Below are 18,506 nucleotides of genomic sequence, written 5' to 3' on the forward strand. Positions count from 1 at the left end.
AAACAAAAAGTATACAAGATTCTTAATTTTTATTTTAACAGTGTATAAACTAGTTTATATACTATTAATTAGAACAGGGTGACCATTCATCCGGGATTTTGGTCGACTACAGTGCACCGCGTAGTGGAAACACACCGGGCACTCGAACTGAGCCGTGAGCTCCGGGGCTGGTCTCGAAACCCCGGGGACGGGAGGCAGGGAGCCAGCGGGGAACAGAGATACCGAACCTGACCCGATGATGGTAGCCTGGACACAGGCCGCCCCATGCTTCCCACTGCCTGCCTTACTGGCACCCCGCCCCCATCCTCTGGCTGAGAACAGGTGGCTCATGGCCCTCAGCTTGTTAGGTATTTGTGTTTTTGTTTACTTACAGGGTGGCAGGCTTGGTGGGTTCCAGCTGTTACTCCTTGATAACAATCAGTGGGGGTCTTTATATTGGAGAAGTTTCAAGGGGCAAGCTGCCAGTTGGTTCCGGTCTCTCAGTGGTAAAACAGGTCAAGCTCTGTTAGTGATCTAAGCTCCCAGAGTCTCCTCTAACCTCTCCTTGCTCTCGTCCTCCACCGACCCAGACTGGACGCTCACCAGGACCAGGTCCGTTTCCTACATCTCCTCACTACTCTGGGACTGCCTCCTCTACGGTGACTCCTTACAGGACCAATCAGCCTGCCTGTCCACCCTCAGTCCAACACACAACCATCCTCTGGAAAAGGATCCAAACTTAGACTCTCTCTCTCCTTGTGTCCGTCCAAGTTGACTGAGCACTTCTCCATTAAACCAGGAAATAAACCGTTACATCTGCCTCTGTGTCCGCAGTCTTCGCTTGCTTAAGAGTCTGGTTAAGCACGATGTCACAGACGAGGTCCAGTCCAGTCAGCGGCCCAGCAGTCGAAACTTCATAGTGTCAGGTGTTTGCTCATCAAACAATATTTTAGTAGTAAAAGGTCAAATAAAAAGGCTATGTTTAAGATTTATTTAATAACAACTTACAGTATGTGGGCTAGACGAGGCACAGTTTGTAGCACTATTGCCTTGCAGCAAGAAGGTTCTGAGTTAGATTTTCAGCCCAGGGAATCAGACGGCTCAAGAACTCCAAAAATAGGACCGTTAGGTTAATTGGCTTCTCCAAATTCTCTCTGTTGCCCTGTGCCAGAGTGGCAACCTGTGGAGAGCTCCTCTTCCCCATAGTCTTTGATAACTAAGAAACAAAAATGTTTATTTTGTTAAAGTGGTTTGTAATAAAAAAAATGTTTTAAAAATTGTAATCGTTTATACCACTAGTATAAACATGTGTTTAGCTTTCTTTACCACCTAAAGAGTTATCACTAAATTCAGCACATTGCTGTTAATTTCATTTGACTAACACATGGGTCTTTTAAGGGAATAACTACAGCTGTTCATGAGGGATTTTTTTTTTTTACATTTGTAAACTACACATGAAACATAGCAGACAGCTCAAGCAAAAAGTTTTAGCTGCAGTGCATAGTTAAGTGTAGATTGGGCGTGCAGCTGGCGCAGCGGTTAGCATGCACGACCCATGTATGGAGTCCTTAGTCCTCGACGTGGCCGACCCGGGGTCGAATCCGACCTGTAGTATATATAGAAAATATAAAAATATGTTTTCAAGCTTTAAAAGATCTCGGAGAAATTTTATCCAACAGGGAGAGTTATATGCTTCAACACAACTTGGCCAGTTATATTATTCATAAGAAAAGTGGTCAAGTTGTGTATGCCTAAGCTAGGTAACAGATTACATTTCACATCTGCTCTCAGCTTTACTGATATGTGTTTGATCCATTAATGTATCAAGACAGGCTCCTTCTTATTTTCAAACATACTAGAACCACTTTACTCTTCCCTTGTCTTATCAGTTTTTTTGGAAATTGAGCTTTACTCATTCAACCAAATTAAACTCTATCTATATTACTGACGTTCAGCAGAGGAGAGCTGTCCATGATGCCTCAGCCTGTGTAAAATTCCAGATGTGACTCAATTGCTTTTTATTATCAATGCAAAGTAAAATGCATTGTGGAGTGGTAACTCTGGAGGAGCTGCAAAGATCCAAAGCTGCTGTAAGAGAATCTTTTGATGGATAAACTATCATCCATGCACTCTGGTCTTGATGGAGGCAGGGCAGGAAAAAACAACAAAGATAAAGAATTAACTAATGCCTATTTTTGCATCAAAATGGTGAAACTTGATGAAATAAAGCTAAATACTTAGTATAAAATATTTTAAGAAAATGTTATGAGTTAAGAAATTTAAGAGCATGGCGGCTTTTAGCAAGACACTTACCAAATATATACACGTGTATATATTTGTGTGTATATATACATATATATGTATATATGTATATATACGTATACATATGCTCAATGTGCATGCGTGTTTGTACAGTATGTATGTATATACATTATTTCTATATGTAACAGTTTAGAAAATATATGTAAACATTTCTGTACTTCACAATTGTGCACCATTTTATGTTACTGTCCTCAGCTAGAAAATATGACTGGAAGATACATTTTCTACTGCACTTTGCATGCAGTTGTTACAACTTTTTGTGGCACATTAGTCATGTAGTTTTAAGTGTCCTGCCAAGAAGATTGAGAACAAGATAAAAAAATAAACCATTTTAACAGAATAAAAGTAGTCTCCCATTTTAGCCATTATGTTGTAACTCTCATGTAATGACTGGCTAATTTTAAGCCAGGTGCTTGCATGCATCAAGGAACTCAATCAGCGTGCCAGGCTGACAGCTACATTTTGCTAGTATGGACAGTGACCTCGATAATGTCCAGAGAGGTTTTGGCAACAAGAAAAGAACAACACAACCAGTCACTGCAACAACAGCAGGAGAGCATAACTCAGCTTTATCTCAACAATTAATAATTGAGACATGCTCTGTGAGTTTATTTAGGATTTATCCTTTGAATTTGGGCGGCTGTTAGTTAGGAGAACAGTAGCAGGGAGTGTAATTTTGAAATGAAAAACAATCACTAGATGGAGGATGATTATGTTTAAAAGTGCGTTCCACTGAAGTGCAAATGTGCAACTTGATTATACTGTGTATACTGCGTTATATTTGTGTCTTGGTTAAAAAATTAGCATATTTGTTTTTTAGTTCATTAAGATGCGCAGATCCTAATTACAAGGGAGGCAGCGCTTGTAAACAAAAGTCACATGGAGTGCACAAGGATTTTGCTCATTAACCACTAATGTGGGATAAGGTGTGCGCAAACAGGGGAGTCGAAGCAAATCCAGTTCATACTGATTATCGGGAAGAAAATTCTAGCCATTAATTACATTCTCAGTGGTATTCAGACTAGTAAAGCGCATTAATAATTGTTGTTGTTTTTTTCAAGCTGGTCCAATTAACTAGATTTTATGTTTTTTTTTTTTTTCATATTTTATTCTTATGAATGCCTCTCCTAAAACTGGACAAAACACAAGTTTCATTGTTTTAGATGTAAGAAACTTAAAAGAATGTTTTATGAAGAACACTGACGGGCTGGTTGCATGAGGATATACATAACCAGCTGCCACTCAGAGCTTACCAGCATAACATGGGAATTGCAGAGAGTGCATCCAATGACCAAAACATTGATCTGAAGACAATCAGGACTCGTTATTGCCTAAAAACAAAAACAAAAAAAACATGATTAATATTGGCCTTGTTACCAAGGTGATTCTACTGATTTAATCGTATGCTACAATGGTGGCATGTGGGTTGCAGTGGTTCTAGACTTTACCAAGGGAGCAAGTTGGGGCCAGTGATCAAAAAAAAGAAAAAAACCAAAGCGAGCCAATGAGCCACTAATGGATGTGGAAACCTATCTACCAGATAAAGATTGTGGATTGTGATCCTATCTCCTATATATCCTATACCGGTATATATATATATATATATATATATATATATATATATATATATATATATATATATATATATATATATATATATATATACACACACACACATGCCATGATGTAACAGCTGTAGAAAATAAGAGCGTGGAAAGAAGATGTCCAGGTAAAATATAATAATGGATGGATGGATGGATGGATGGATGGATGGATGGATGGATGGATGGATGGATGGATGGATGGATGGATGGATGGATGGATGGATGGATGGATGGATCCACATCTTGGCTGAGTAGGCCACCCACGGCGGCCTGCCGGGATAACTTGGGTCTCTGACGCTTTTAGGTAGATTTAAAAGTAGCCTATATGGTGACAAAGTAAATGCAGAAATTAAGTGCTAATATAAATGTTCTTTCTTTCTCACTTTTTGTCAAGTGTAAGGTATGAACAAACAACATTTGTATACTCACCTTCATCGGTTACTTCTGCTGGTGATGGAAAGCATTGCAGCTGTACTTTTCTCTTAGAATAAGATAAATAGATAACATACACTTGAAATAAGACAATCCAAATGTGTTTTCTTATTTTTAGAGTAAATTGTCTTGTTCCATTGGCAAAATGTCTCTTTTACCTCCTCAGTCCAAGAACAAATGCACTTATTTTAGGAAAAAATTACTTTTTTAGATTTAAATTTTTTTTCCAGTGTGAATAATGACATTCTTGCAAATAAAAATCAACACTAATTGAAAAAGAAAAAGAAAATCTCTTGATAAAAAAAATGGCTGAAGTTTTTAATTCATGTTTCATTAAAAAAACTCCCTTTTGTTTTCTTTGTATTTTTGCAAGGTTTGTTTTTCATTCAAAAATTAGTTAAAGTAAGACCTTAACCTGTTCGCAAAACTTTCCTAATTCTAAGCAACTTGAGGCATATTTTAATGGCTAATGGATTCACATGACTGTACGCATGTGAGCCTGGAATTGGGCTGCTGTCAGATGTTAAAAGTACCTTTCTGTACTGCTGTCAGTGCAATCATCCTCTGCAGTTTTCACCTCCAGCTTTCACCAAAGCCAAAATTTATGACTGCTTTCAGAGAGCTTATCAGGAGTGTTGCTCACATCACATTTAATTTAAATCCACTTTATTTATATACCAGCAGTTCATATCTGAAGTAATCTCTTTTTATGAACCACACAAAACCATAGGGCACACAAACACTAGAAGTAAAATAGAACAAGAAATAAAAGAAAAAACTGAAATGGAATGAAATTATGAAATGAAATGAGATTTATTTTGAACATGATACAAATATAAAAAAATAAAATAGTGCACAGTAACAAGAAGTGCATAAAAAAAGAAGAGAAAAATACAGATATTTGTTTCCATTAACATATCATGCTCAAATATGGGGTAGGAAGAAGTGAAAACTTATTAACTAGTACCCCCTAAACACATAAAAACTTACAGTCCTACTGTTATAAAAAAAAAAAAAAAAAAAAAAAAGAAAAAAATCAAAGTCAAGTGAAAGTAAAAGTGGCAGTCAGCAGTTACTAATATTTACCTAAAACATTTCCCTTTTTATGCTGGTTTGTCTTTTCAAACCCTTACACCAAGTTGTTATCTGTAATACACACATTTTTGCTTTCTCTCACTCATATGTCTATCTCTATTGAAAATGACCTCCTTTTTATATTTTCTTTTGAATTGTATTAAACTTTTGCTTTGTTTTAAATCTTCATTTAAGTTGTTCCATAACTTTACACCTTTAATTGAAATACAGAAACCTTTTCTTGTTGTTCGCAACTTGCGCATCTTTAAGTTTGAGTAACCCCTTAAATTATACCCCACTTCTCTTTCAGAAAACATGCTCTGCATGTGCTCAGGTAACAACTTTTTAGATACTTTAAACATAAATTGAGCCATTTTAAATTCTACAAGCTCGTCAAATTGGAGAATTCTGGATTTTTTGAAGAGTGGGTTTGTATGCTCATAATAACCAACATTATGGATTATTCTAATGGCTCGTTTCTGTAGGATGGTTACCGGATGTAAAGAGCTCTTGTAATTAACTCCCCACACTTCACAGCAATATGATAGATATGGTAAAATCAGAGAGTTATATAGGATATGAAGTGATTCAGCATTCAATACATGTCTAGCTCTAGCCAATATAGATATGCTTCTACTGAGTTTACCCTGTAAATGTTTAATATGAGGTTTCCAACTGATTCCAAACTCAATCAATAATCAGGAACATGAAGAGGAAAAGGTAAGCCTGGTACTATCAGCTATCAAAACTTCACAACCTAAATTTAAACATAAAAACACACTGGATTTCAAAAGCCTTAAGGAGGAATCAACAAAGACATGACAGCTGAGCTGAAACAAATTAGAAGGGAAAGCTATCAAAATATATCCACAAATTCTGAGTCAGTGCCTCAAGAACAGGCTAACGAGGGCTAAATCATGTGTAGCTGAGTCAGAGGCATTAGATATATCTTCAAAAGAAACAATAGTTAAAAAATTAAATCATAAAGTGACACTAAGGAACTTTTAAAGTTGATGGATCTAGAGAGGAGATTCTGAAGGAAAAGCATTTATTGTATGGGGTTGCATAAGGAAGAAAAAAGTAATTAAATTGTTTGTAGACCAGTTGCTATCCCATTGCAATCCAAAGACATTAACCGTTATATACAGCAAACCCACCATGCATTAAAGATTCCATATTATGCTAAATTCATATTATAGAGGTTTTGTAACAGTCATATGTGCCCTAAAACCTGTGTATGAGGTTTATAGGTGGAAAAAAAATCCCTTTTACCTCTATCATTGTGTTTCTCCTCCTCTTATCTAATGTGTGCTGAAAATCTTGTCACCGTTATTTTCTGCTGTGTGTCTCCTGGATTTCCCTGCTGATTTGACAAACACCCAGTTTGGGTATGCACAGGTTTGAAGACCATCTTTGATATGTTTCTGTTCTTTGTGCTTCCCTTCTTTTTTATTAGGGACATGCCCAGCCCAGTGTTGTAAGGTTCTGATGACTGAAAGTTTGTGTTCCAGTGGGTGGTGTGAGTCAAAAATAAGATATTGGTCTGTGTGAGTGCATTTCCTAGACACTTTAATGTTAATGTTTCAATCTCCTTCCATGCTCATCAAACAGTCCAGAAAAGGAAGCTTGTTGTTGTTGGCATCCTCTCTGGTGAATCTGATGTTGTGGTCAACCGAGTTGATGTGTCTTGTGAAAGCTTCCACTTCTTTCAGCTGGATTTTGACGAATGAGTCATCCCCATATCGAAACCAATGGTATCTTGGTGTTCCTCTGAAGGAGTCTAAAGGTCTCTTTTTCATTTCTTCCATGTAAAGATTGGCTACAATTGGTGACACAGGAGAACCCCTGGCACAACCATTCTTCTGTCTGTAAAAAGTATCCCTGAAATGACATAGCTTGTGGAAAGACAAAGGTCCAGTAGGGTGAAGATCTGGTCCAGAGATAAATTAGTCCTGTTGTTGAGGTCAGTGTCTTGTTGAAGATGTTTCCTGACTGTTTCGACTGCCTCTGATATAGGTATGCAATTGAAAAGAGAAGTACCATCAAAAGACACCAGGGTTAATCCTGGCACCATCTTTAAATGTGTGACTTTGTTTGCAAAGTCTTCGGATTTTTCTATGTGATTTGGTGTGTTTCCCACCAAGGGGGCTAAAATATTAGTAAGCTGTTTAGAAATGTTGTATGCTACTGAGTTAATCCTGCTGACAGTGGATCTAAGTGGTGTCCCTTCTTTGTGAGTTTTTGGGAGTCAATGTATGCATGGAAAGTCCTCCAGGGGAGGACATTCAGTAGCACTAACTCAGTAATGGAGAGCAACATGGACGGTAGCCAGAGCGAAGTCAGCATTGTTTATTATTCCACTCTTTCATATGTCCAAATCTCTCTCACCAGAAGTGACTCTCACGGTGTGATGACGTCTTTACGTTTTTTTCACTAGTATTGTGTAATTTATGGGGTCAACTCGGCTCTGGTGTTCCCACAGCATGTCGATCAGAGCCGAGGCGATTTTAACACAGGTTGCTTGCCAAGTCATTTGACCCAGGTGCACACGCGTCAGTGAGCTGTTGCCACTGCCACTAAAAGCCGATTGTTCCCGATTTAAACAGGTTTTTCAGTGAGTGTGAAAGGGGTATAACACTAAAATAGCACAGTGTTGGGTCTCTACTGTCAGCTGTATTTGCACATGAGGGCTCGATTCAGTCACTGAAGGGATGTTAGTCTTGGCTAACTTCTGACAGCTTCAAGGAGACCTTAGTGCAAAGTTGCTTTCTTCCATAAAACAAAGGAAGTATGGGCAGACAGGATCACAAAAGTCATTTGAGAAATAGGGAAATTATTTGATTATGGTACTCATAACAGTTTTCAAGTCAAAGTTTGGTCCATAGAAAGTCTTTTCAAGTGTTAAATATCATGACCAGACAGCTTCCTCTCCCTCTTATCTCTTGTATTTCACAACATTGTAGATCCTTTTAGAACCAATTGTATCCAGCCTTCACCATGTTTTAATGGTCTAACAAACAGTCTCTATAATATTGTTATTGTTTTTTAATTCTTTAAAGCGACAGTAACAGTAAAAATAGACTGCCTGGCCAATGCAGATCCATGTCTGTTTTCCCAAAATCATTTGTTTTTAGCCTTCGCAATCATGTTTTTCCCATGGTAAAATATAAAAATACACTGAAAAATCAGCTGTGGCCAGAACTTTTATCTTGAAAGGCTGTAATGAAAATCTGTTTTACAAATTAAAAATCCTAACTTTTTGAATAAATGAATTGAAAATACCTTGGAGAAACTATCAACAATTACATTTTACATTAACTGCTGTTTTTCAAGATGAAATGTCACAAGATCCTATAACGATTTTAAAAACAAGTACTGAAAGAAGAGGTCTGAGTTTATTTATAGATCCTTACCATGATATGACACACTGTTCAGACCATATCAGTTCACTTTGATCCAACTGTTACAAAATAAAAACACAGCTGTGATCCATTCAGCAGCAACAGAGCAATATTTTCAGCACAGGAGAGTTGAGGAAAGCAAAGAAATGTTAGTAGGGTTCTACCAATTGAGCAAACATGTTAGAATAGGACAATCTCAGTTATTCCTTGTACATAAATCAGGCTTTTTGCAATATTTTGTGAGGATTTAAAGTGTAAAATTCTCTTTTACAGCAATTGTTCTCCACCTATATTTAAACATGAGATCTAAATTTGACAACAATATTATCACTGATGCATTCCTCTTTCAAACCACTCTGTTCCCCCTATTATTAAACATTAATGAATTACTTAAGTAACACAAGCTACTCAGTGTAGATCAGTATCTAGCTTTTTTCTTGGGCCTGTTCAATCCATGTATGAAATCTGTGCAGTGGCAGACCTTTGATCAGGGAGAAACCAGAGCCAGTTTCATGGTTAGAGAGCCATTTTTAGCCATGAGATATGAAAGATCTCAGTTATCTGCCAATCCTGGTTTACTTGTACAGGCAACAAAGATTAAGTTGCTACTAGTAATTGCTGACTGTGTTCTGTCATTTGAGAAAATATTTGTGAAGATTGATTTAATTCTAAGTTGGTAATCCTCTGCATAAGAAGAACAAGATTTTTTTTTTTCATTTTACTTTGTTTCTCCCTCAAAAATAGTATTACATCATGCAAATAACTATGGGGCACATCATTCATGTAAAAAACAGCAAGCACAGGGCTTGTTTTACAAAAGGTGTAAAGCAACTACATGTGCCTCAGTCAGGGTGCTTCTGTGTACCCCCTCTAGCTGTGCATTATCCGTTCTGGTGCCGGATTAATGGGGCAATTGATCAACGGTAGACTTGTGTATCCAAGAAAGCAGCTGCTCTGTCACCTACAGGAGAGGCCGACACAGAAGCACCAATCAGTGCAGCTGCAGCCTGATTGATTGCTAATACAGGATTGGACGAAGCACTGAAGAATGTCTTGGTGTCAACATCCCTTCTCCAAATGTCCACTCCACAGAGGAAGCTGGAGATGGTTTCTACAAGGTGGAAAGTGAAAACACTAGTGTAATGCAAAATTGCATAGTCTAGATCAAATATTCCGCTGTGGCTTCAGTACAATGATCTATCTACTCTTGGAAGAGACATCCTGTGTTATTGCATAGGTTAGGATTGATATTTTTAGCATTCTAATGGAAAAAATAGGAAGACAGCAACCAGTTTTTGGATTTCAATTGGCAGGCATGTCAAAGCTTCCTCTTTTAAAAACAACATACAAGTCTCCAATATAAAGAGAAGGAAATTTAGGTGATTAGAGGATGGTATACCGTTCAGAGAGACAGAGAGCTGGAGAGTTTTCAGCAAATGAAGAAGCATAATTTAGATAAACATGATTTTTACAGATACCTGCAATTAAGAAACTATTATATGACTGAAATCAGGTGGGATCCCTCTGTGGAAATGAATAGGCTGATCAAAATAGCGATAAATTCATTCAGTGGAACAAAGCTTAAAATAATTTATACTCTATATCAAAAACTAATGATGAATAAACATTCAACTAAGTATATAAAAGAAAAGTGGGAATCAGAGCCTAACACGACAATTTCAGATCAAGATTGGTTATATATATGTGGAAAACACATCAGAGATCCATTAATTCACAGATATGGAGGGAGTTCACATGGAAAAATCTAATATGATTTTTCATCACGCCTAATGTCAAGAATAAATATAAGGGTACAAACAAGGGGTGTTGGTGGAATTGTGGATCAATATATGCCGACCCCTCTCACATATTTTGGTACTGTCCAAAAACTGTAAAATTTTGGAAAAATGTACATGAAACTGTGAAAAAGATTCTGGGATATGATATTCCCATGAGTGGTGTGGTACTATATCTTTGCAATTTCAACATTATCAAAGAAAGGGTAAAAGACATGTATCTGATTAAGATATTGTTAATAGCTACCAAAAAAGCAATTACGAGGAAATGGGGACAGGCAGAAACCGCTTGTCAAGAACAATGGACTGGAATATTAGAAGAAATCTACGTCATGGAAAAACTGACACATCGTCTAAGACTTCAACAAACTCAAATAGAAGAAAAATGGAGGAAATGGACAGCATTCAGGTCAAAAGACAAAGATAAAGAACTAGATAAACCAGATGGGACAAAGGTCAAATAGAGGAATAGCTCCCAAGTAAAAATTTTATGTTATATTAAGTTGAATGTGAAATGTTCCTCTGTTCTATATATGTAAAAAAAAAAGTGAAAAATGTGAGACACACATGGTCTAAGATTTCCAGGAGCAATGCCCTGCTCTGTTTGGGGCCTCCAAACTTCTTGAACTCTATACAAAGAGAGGTGGTCAGATTTGCAAATGCGGGTGTTTAACCAATTTACTGATTAGGAAATGCACTAATTTTGAATTTGTCAACACATGTTCATAAGAGCCTTTGTGTTTACCCTAACCTGTTAAGCCCAATGGGCACAGTAGTGGGCCCAGCTGACATATGCACATTGTGATCTTTTTATTGATATGGCAGAAACATGGTGTCACCTACATTTCTTTTAAGAAGGGACTTTTCCAAAACATGTTTCAAAATAGTTTTTACACAAATACTTTGTTTTGCAGCCATGTAAGCGAACAGAAATAAATGTAATATTCCACCTGACATGTTGGGTTTGAAGATTTAATGTCTGTTACAGTTATTAATGTCTAAACAATTTAATCTCTGTTAAAAACAAAAAAAAACAAAAAAACAGATTGGTTGCCCTACTCGATGCTGACCCTCAGTGGAAAAACATGTTTCAGGACAACAACAAAAAGGTATGAAAACATTTTACTCTCTCCTAAGCAGCTGTAGGTCTTCATGCTCTTCTTGGTTGCTAAACCAAGAACATTAATGATCATCATCATCATCATCATCACCATCATCATCATCATCATCATCATCATCATCATCATCATCATCAACTTTATTTATGGAGTGCTTCAAAACAGCTACAGCTGAAAACAAAGTGCTGAACATAACTAGAAATAATACAACACAATGTAAGAAAACGAAATACAGAATAAAAATATAAGACAAGAATAACAATTTGTTAAAGCTGAATAAACAAGGTCAAAACAACTCTTTCATGTATTAAAAGCCGGTGAATAAAAGTAAGTTTTGAGCAGTTTTTTTTTTAACATTTGGCAGTGAAGGAGCCTACCTAGTGTGCAGTAGGAGGCTATTCCATAAAAGGGGAGCAGCGAAATAGCTCTCGCCCCTATGAGCTTCCTCTTTAACGTTGGTACCTGCAGGAGCTGCTGTTCTGCTAACTTGATTACTGATAATGCTGTGAGTGCGAAAGAAAGAAAAGCATGAAAATTTTGAATGTTGGCTGTAATATGGTGTAAAAAATCCCAAATAGGATGACACAGATCACAACATTACTTCCAAACTTAAAAAACTTTGCGATTCACATTGGAGGACTGAATGATGTTGCTGAGAGGAAGTCAGAAATAATATGTTTTATATAATATATAAAACATAGTTCAAATAAATTTAAATTCAGTTCATTTATATAGCGCCAATTCACAACACGTCATCTCAAACTACTTTAGAGTTCAACAGATCATACAGTTTTCTATCTGAAGAAAACCAGTTAATTGCATTGACCTATTGACTCAAAGGCATTCCCTCACACAAATCATGCTTATAGCGACAGTGGAGAGGAAAACCTCCCTTTTAACAAGAAGAAATCTCCAGCAGAACCAGGCTCAGCCTGAGCGGCCATCTGCCAAGCCGACTGGAGTTCAAGGAGACAGAAGCAGATATACAGAGAGAAGCAGAGATACAAAAGGTAACTGTCAACCAGCCCCACATGTGGCCCTATCCAGGAAACACACAGCCAGGTAGGCGAGCTCCGAGCCAACTTCCGTGTCAGAGGTTAAAGAGAGCACATCCAGCCAGTCACAGTCAGAGAAGCAGGACTACACTTAAAAACAGTCTGAGCTCGAACATCTATAAACAAAGGTGTTGTTGGCAGCAGCGCAGCAGATATTTCTCTCCTGGACAACGTCACAGTCAAACAGGAACAGACCAGATGAAGCTACTATGAGGAAAAGCAGAGAGACCATAATGTTAGAGATTGAACTAACACATTCAGCAGAGTGGGAGAATAGAGACAGAATGAAGCAGAATGATGTAGAAGGGCTCCCTATGTCTGCCAACAGTCTAACCTTATAGCAGCATAACTATAGAGATAGCTCAGGATAACCTGAGCCACTCTAACTATAAGCTTTATCAAGGAAAGTTTTAAGCCTAGCATTAAAAGTAGACAGGGTTGGTCCTTAGAACAGTAAAAAAAAATGGAATGAACAAAAATAAGGACAGCCGAAAGGGTAGATTAGGGAATGGCAATACATAGGTCTTACATAGGTCCAAACAATTTGCCACCCTTCACACCTGATACGTGTGTGCAAAACACCCAAGTCCTCTCAAACAAGGCTCACACAAGCCCTCCAGAGGCTTCCTTGTAAATCCAACCTTGCAGAAAGCAGAGATGCTGGGCAGTGGGCAGTGACAAAGGGTCTGAAAGAGTGGCAGTCGGTCTGTGCTCGAGTTGAGGTAGGATTATATGCAGTGCTTCAGTGGCTAAGATAAATCTGCCTTTTTAAAGCCACCAAAAAAACCTCTTGAGAATATTCCTTATTTCTACCTTTGTTAATAGTGTTTATCTCTGTATTCCATTTTAAGTGAAAAAAGCTTCATCAACAACCAGTCCCTGATTGGTTGTCGTACCGCGATTTCACAGAAACATTCAGCTCTTTTCAACTTCAGCGAAGGAATTAAGGAAACAGCACTAGGTTGGTTTAAACCTTATTGTCTGACAGATTTCAGTTTGTTCCTGTCAATGATAAATCTCTCAAGCTCTGGGGTTACCTGTGGTGCACCTTACTTTAACTAAAAACTTTAACTAAAACATTGTTAAAGTCTTTTAAAAATGTTTGAAAGAGTATTTGATTTATTGTAATTTATATGTAGAAAAAAGCTCTAACTTGTGGTATGAATTGTAAAATTATGTAACTGTATTTTATATTGCTGTATAAGTACTTAAAATTTCTGATTGTAATTTTAAGGTGTGGGCTTTAAAATAAGCCTGTATGAGTTTGCTGCCTCTCCTTGCACATGTACTGCCTTTATTGTATATAAATTGTAAAACTTTGTGTCCAAACGCATGCTAAATAAAAAAGAAAAAAAAGTATAAAAAGATATTCCTCATGTGACATTCGTCTTTGTGAATGGCATGTACTTATATAGCGTCTTTATTCAAGTCAGGAGACTTGACCAAAGCGCTTTACGCTACATTCATTCACCCACACCCTAACACACTGATGGTGGCAAGCTACATTGTAGCCATAGTTGCCCTGGGGCTCACTGACAGAAGCAGGGCTGCCGTACACTGGCGCCATCGGGCCCTCTGACCACCATCAGTAGACAATGCAGGTGAAGTGTCTTGCCCAAGGACACAACGACACTGAAAGTCAGAGTCGGGGCTTGAACCGTCAATCCTTCGATTTCAGGGCAAACTCATACATCCAACGCCACTGTCGCCCCTGAACACTAACAAAATAAGTGAGAAAAAGAACCACACACTGAAATTCAAATATGAAGGTGGTATTCTGACAATATTTGGCCATTCTGCTATTTCTATCAAATTGACAGAACCGGGCGGACATGGCCCATGTACAGAGGTCTTCGATGCGGCCGACCCGGGTTGGATTCCGAACTGTGGTCCTTTGCCGCATATCTCTCCCACTCTCTCATACCCCCTTTCCTGTCAGCCACTAGTGCCATAAAAATAAAAAAAATAAAAAATAAAAATTTATAGAACCATGAATTGTGCTATCTAGTAGTAAATGCTAGGGGAGAACATCCTACCATCATTTCCTGTCAGATATTTGGTTTCTGCAGCTGGAATTGAATTTAATGAATTACAATTTAATAAATGCTTTGAGTCACTCGATTTTTGAGTCCAATTTTATAATTAAATACTTTCTAACCTCTTTAACCAGAAATGTACCCCAACAATATCTAATATTTGAAAAATGCTCCTAAGGGAGGCAGTGTCTGACAGACTCTCCTCACCATTCCTCCTGCATACTAGCTGATCTTCTGGGTTCACAATGAACGCGATCCGGGCGTCAAAAACGCTTAAACGGGTAATTTTTTTCCCAGGTGAAAAACATTGTTTAACACATTTTTAAGCAAGAAGGTAAACCTCAAAACATAATCTGGGCAGTCAATTGATCAGGATTATGTTCCTATTAGACCCAGACTTGTGTAGCTGTCAGGAGCTGTATCAAGCCGCTGCCTACATGTGCAGCCATCTTGGATATTACAAAATTAATAAAAATGTATTTTTTCAGATTTTAAGAAATTGGAGTTCAGGTGGAGTTCAGAAAATTTAACCCACACTGAAAGCTTTCTTTTGCGGCCAGCCTGTGGGGAATTTCCTGCTGCTGTTTGTAGCGGCTGAAAGTGAATATAAAGAGTTTTTTAGGTTTGTAGTAAACTGTAACTGCAAGTACCAGAATATACAATCGAATATTTTTCGTCGGCAGGTTTTGAAATTTTTAGTTAATTTGGAGTTTTATAAACTATTTTGCCATAGTCCATAACAAATGTTTTAATGCAGTAATAATGTTTAGAGCTCACTCTCTTTTCTTGTACATAACAATGCATTCTCTCTGTTTCTTTTAAAACCTTTGGAGTTTAAACTCATTATATTTATTTATTTTCATATGCTGAATGTCTGCAGAAGCAGTGTCTGTCTCCCAAAAAACACTCCTCGATCAGCTCCTCTGATGGTTGATGCTACGGGGTCCAGCAGCTAAAGTTCAAATTGCTGAACTCCAGTGTTGGATGCTTGGACATCAGAATGCTCAGAAGCACTGCTTCTGATGCTTGAATGTGCCGCCGGACCTCTTGACACCGTTCCCAAATGACTTTGCATGTATATTGCTGCCTTTGACACCGACATGTTCGATGTGAACGTGTGAAGGTAGATTTGATTCTTTATTATTCAAATAAAAAAAAGGTTGCTTCATTCAAAAAATGTTTTCAACTAAAAACACCTTAATTTCAATGAAAAAAAGTATTCAGTCAAAGAAAAAAGTGCAAAAATATAGTTGAGACTCAAAAAAATACATTTGAACACTGCTTTTCTTTGATTGAAAATATTTTCTTTGATAGAAGTCAAGCTTTTTTTGTAATTGAAGTAACATTGTTTTCTGATTGTACCATATAATGGGTAGGATATTTGTGTCTGTCATTCAATCAAAAAAGAAGTTGCTTCAAATAAACAAACAACACAATCAATGAAAAGATAAATGTTTCTAATTGTAGAAAATAGTTTTTTTGAATGCAAATAAAATATTTGATACTTCAAAAATATAATTTCAACACTTTTTTTTTATTGAAAATGTTCTCTTTGATCAAAGTAATCTATTTTTTGTTTGGGACTTACATGGGTAGGACATTTTTGTCTTAATCATTCAGTTACAAAAAAAATTGTTTCAATCAAAAAAAAGAAGTATTTTCAACCAAAGAAAAAAATGTTCAAATGAAAACGAATACCCCCATAAAAGTGAAAAAAAGATTTGAAGTGTTTTTTTGTTGTTGTTTTTTCATTTATTTATTTTGACACAGATGTCCCGCAGTGGGCAGGTGCTTCTCTATTGGTCAGACATGTTTGATTGACATGTATCTACACCAACAACATCTGTCTGACAAAGAAGTCATGTTCTCCAGCAATCTAAAGCAAGCGAAGGAAGAAGTCGTAGGGTTATTGGTAAGTAGATAAAACAGCTTGAAAATAATTGGTATCATGTTATTACCCTATTGTGTTGATATTTACAATAAATTGTAGGCTTAGTAACTTAGTTAATGTTGGTGAATTTTTATGATGGTGTTAGGTTAGATAGCTAAATATTTGCAGACATGATAGCATTGTGTGCAAATGGCTAGTTGATAGAGTTCCTCTATGGCCCTCCACACAAAAGCTTGCTATGTGCTAGTTCTGTGTTATGTTATACTAATAGTGCTCAAAAAACAGACCAATGCCCACAGCACTGCGTTTTTAGTAGATGGTTTTGAGAGCGGGATATAGGCTACATTTGCTGTTCTTACATTGAGCTGCACACTGCGTCCCCATGTCGCCCAAGTGGCAAATACTGCACGTGCTTGTTGCTGACTCTCCCTAATTGCACTCTCACTACAGGACTGGACAGACTTTCAGGATCAGAGCTGGCACTGTTCCCTCAGTTTTCTGCTTCCTTGCTCATCTATGCAAGGTAGGTGTATGACTATGTTTAAGATGACTATAATCCAATGCCATATTATATGAAGGAAAAAATATGCTTTTTTTTTAATAAACTACAAAATTATTTCAATATCTTTGGTTTTAATCTGTGGCTACCAGGACGTCTCAGACCTCAAAGAAAGCACAAGAGCTCCAGTCAGTGGACACTTCCCATCTTGTCCAAGAGGCAGAGCACATCTCTGTGCCTAATCTTCCAAAAAAAGTAAACAAAAAAACAGTCCACTGGACTTTGTTTTCCAAGTTTTAAGATGTTTCACCCCCAATCCAGGAATTGTTTTCAATAGTTTGAGTTGAAAACGGTTCCTTGATGGGAAGCAAAATGGTTTCAAACTTGGAAAAAAGTCCACTGGATTCTTTTTTAACTTTTTTGAAATGACTATGACCTCAGTGACCAAGAATATTCACCAGAATGTAAAGCATGATGTAATGCATCAGTGTTGTGATAACACTGATGCATTACATTTAGGCATGTCTGTATTTATTTATAATGAAGTAAAAAAGTGGGGCAATTAAGAACACACTGTACTAATAAATATTGCCAAAACATCACTCATAATGTTTTTATCTATTTTTGTACTAGGACCACTCCTATGCTCTGCCTTCATCCAATGAAGACCTGAGAGCCAGACTGAGGGCAGCCTTGGATAGGGTGTGGAGAGTCTGGAAAGAGAGAAAGAAGGAATGCCAAGGACAGAGAGAAGAGCAAAGAGCACTGTGAGTGGTCTTCTGGAAGATTTCAGAGAGAAGAAAATCATAAACGAGGAGTTCAAACAGCAGCTTGACACATACTCGGGTAGAATAAAAAAAACGTGTAAAATAAACTTTATTAACACATTTTCTTTACCCTGGTGACAGTGTTGTGCCAATGTGAAAGCAAATCCTTTTATGGAATGGATGACAATATATTTTAAGCCCATTTCTGTGACTGTACTTTTCTGTGCTTCACTGTGTATTACAAATACTTTGTTGGGGTATCCTGCTTTGCCATATTTATACTGACAGAACATTTCCCTAAAGGTACCTGTCTGTGATAGGGTTCATCATCAACACCAGAGATGGCAAAAGTACTCACTTTCCGTACTTGAGTAAAAGTACAGATATTTGTGTTTAAAAATACTCTGGTAAAAGTGGAAGTACTGATTAAACTTCTTTACTCAAGTAAAAGTAACAAAGTACAGGCTTGTAAATTTACTTAAAGTATAAAAGTAGAAACCACTTTTTTTCATATCGTTGCCTACATTTTAAA

At 37.2% G+C, this 18,506-nt stretch overlaps 1 long non-coding RNA gene across 1 annotated transcript; it reads left to right on the forward strand.

Annotated features, from left to right (window-relative positions):
• The first annotated feature begins 16,675 nt into the window (after positions 1-16,675).
• Positions 16,676-17,971, forward strand: LOC119776928. Its single transcript, XR_005279849.1, has 3 exons — positions 16,676-16,729; positions 17,159-17,231; positions 17,841-17,971. It is a non-coding gene; the product is annotated as an uncharacterized LOC119776928 (long non-coding RNA).
• The last annotated feature ends 535 nt before the right edge of the window (positions 17,972-18,506 follow it).

Source organism: Cyprinodon tularosa, unplaced genomic scaffold, assembly GCF_016077235.1.
Source record: "Cyprinodon tularosa strain WSP-4 unplaced genomic scaffold, ASM1607723v1 ctg97, whole genome shotgun sequence".
Classification (NCBI taxonomy): Eukaryota; Metazoa; Chordata; class Actinopteri; order Cyprinodontiformes; family Cyprinodontidae; genus Cyprinodon; species Cyprinodon tularosa.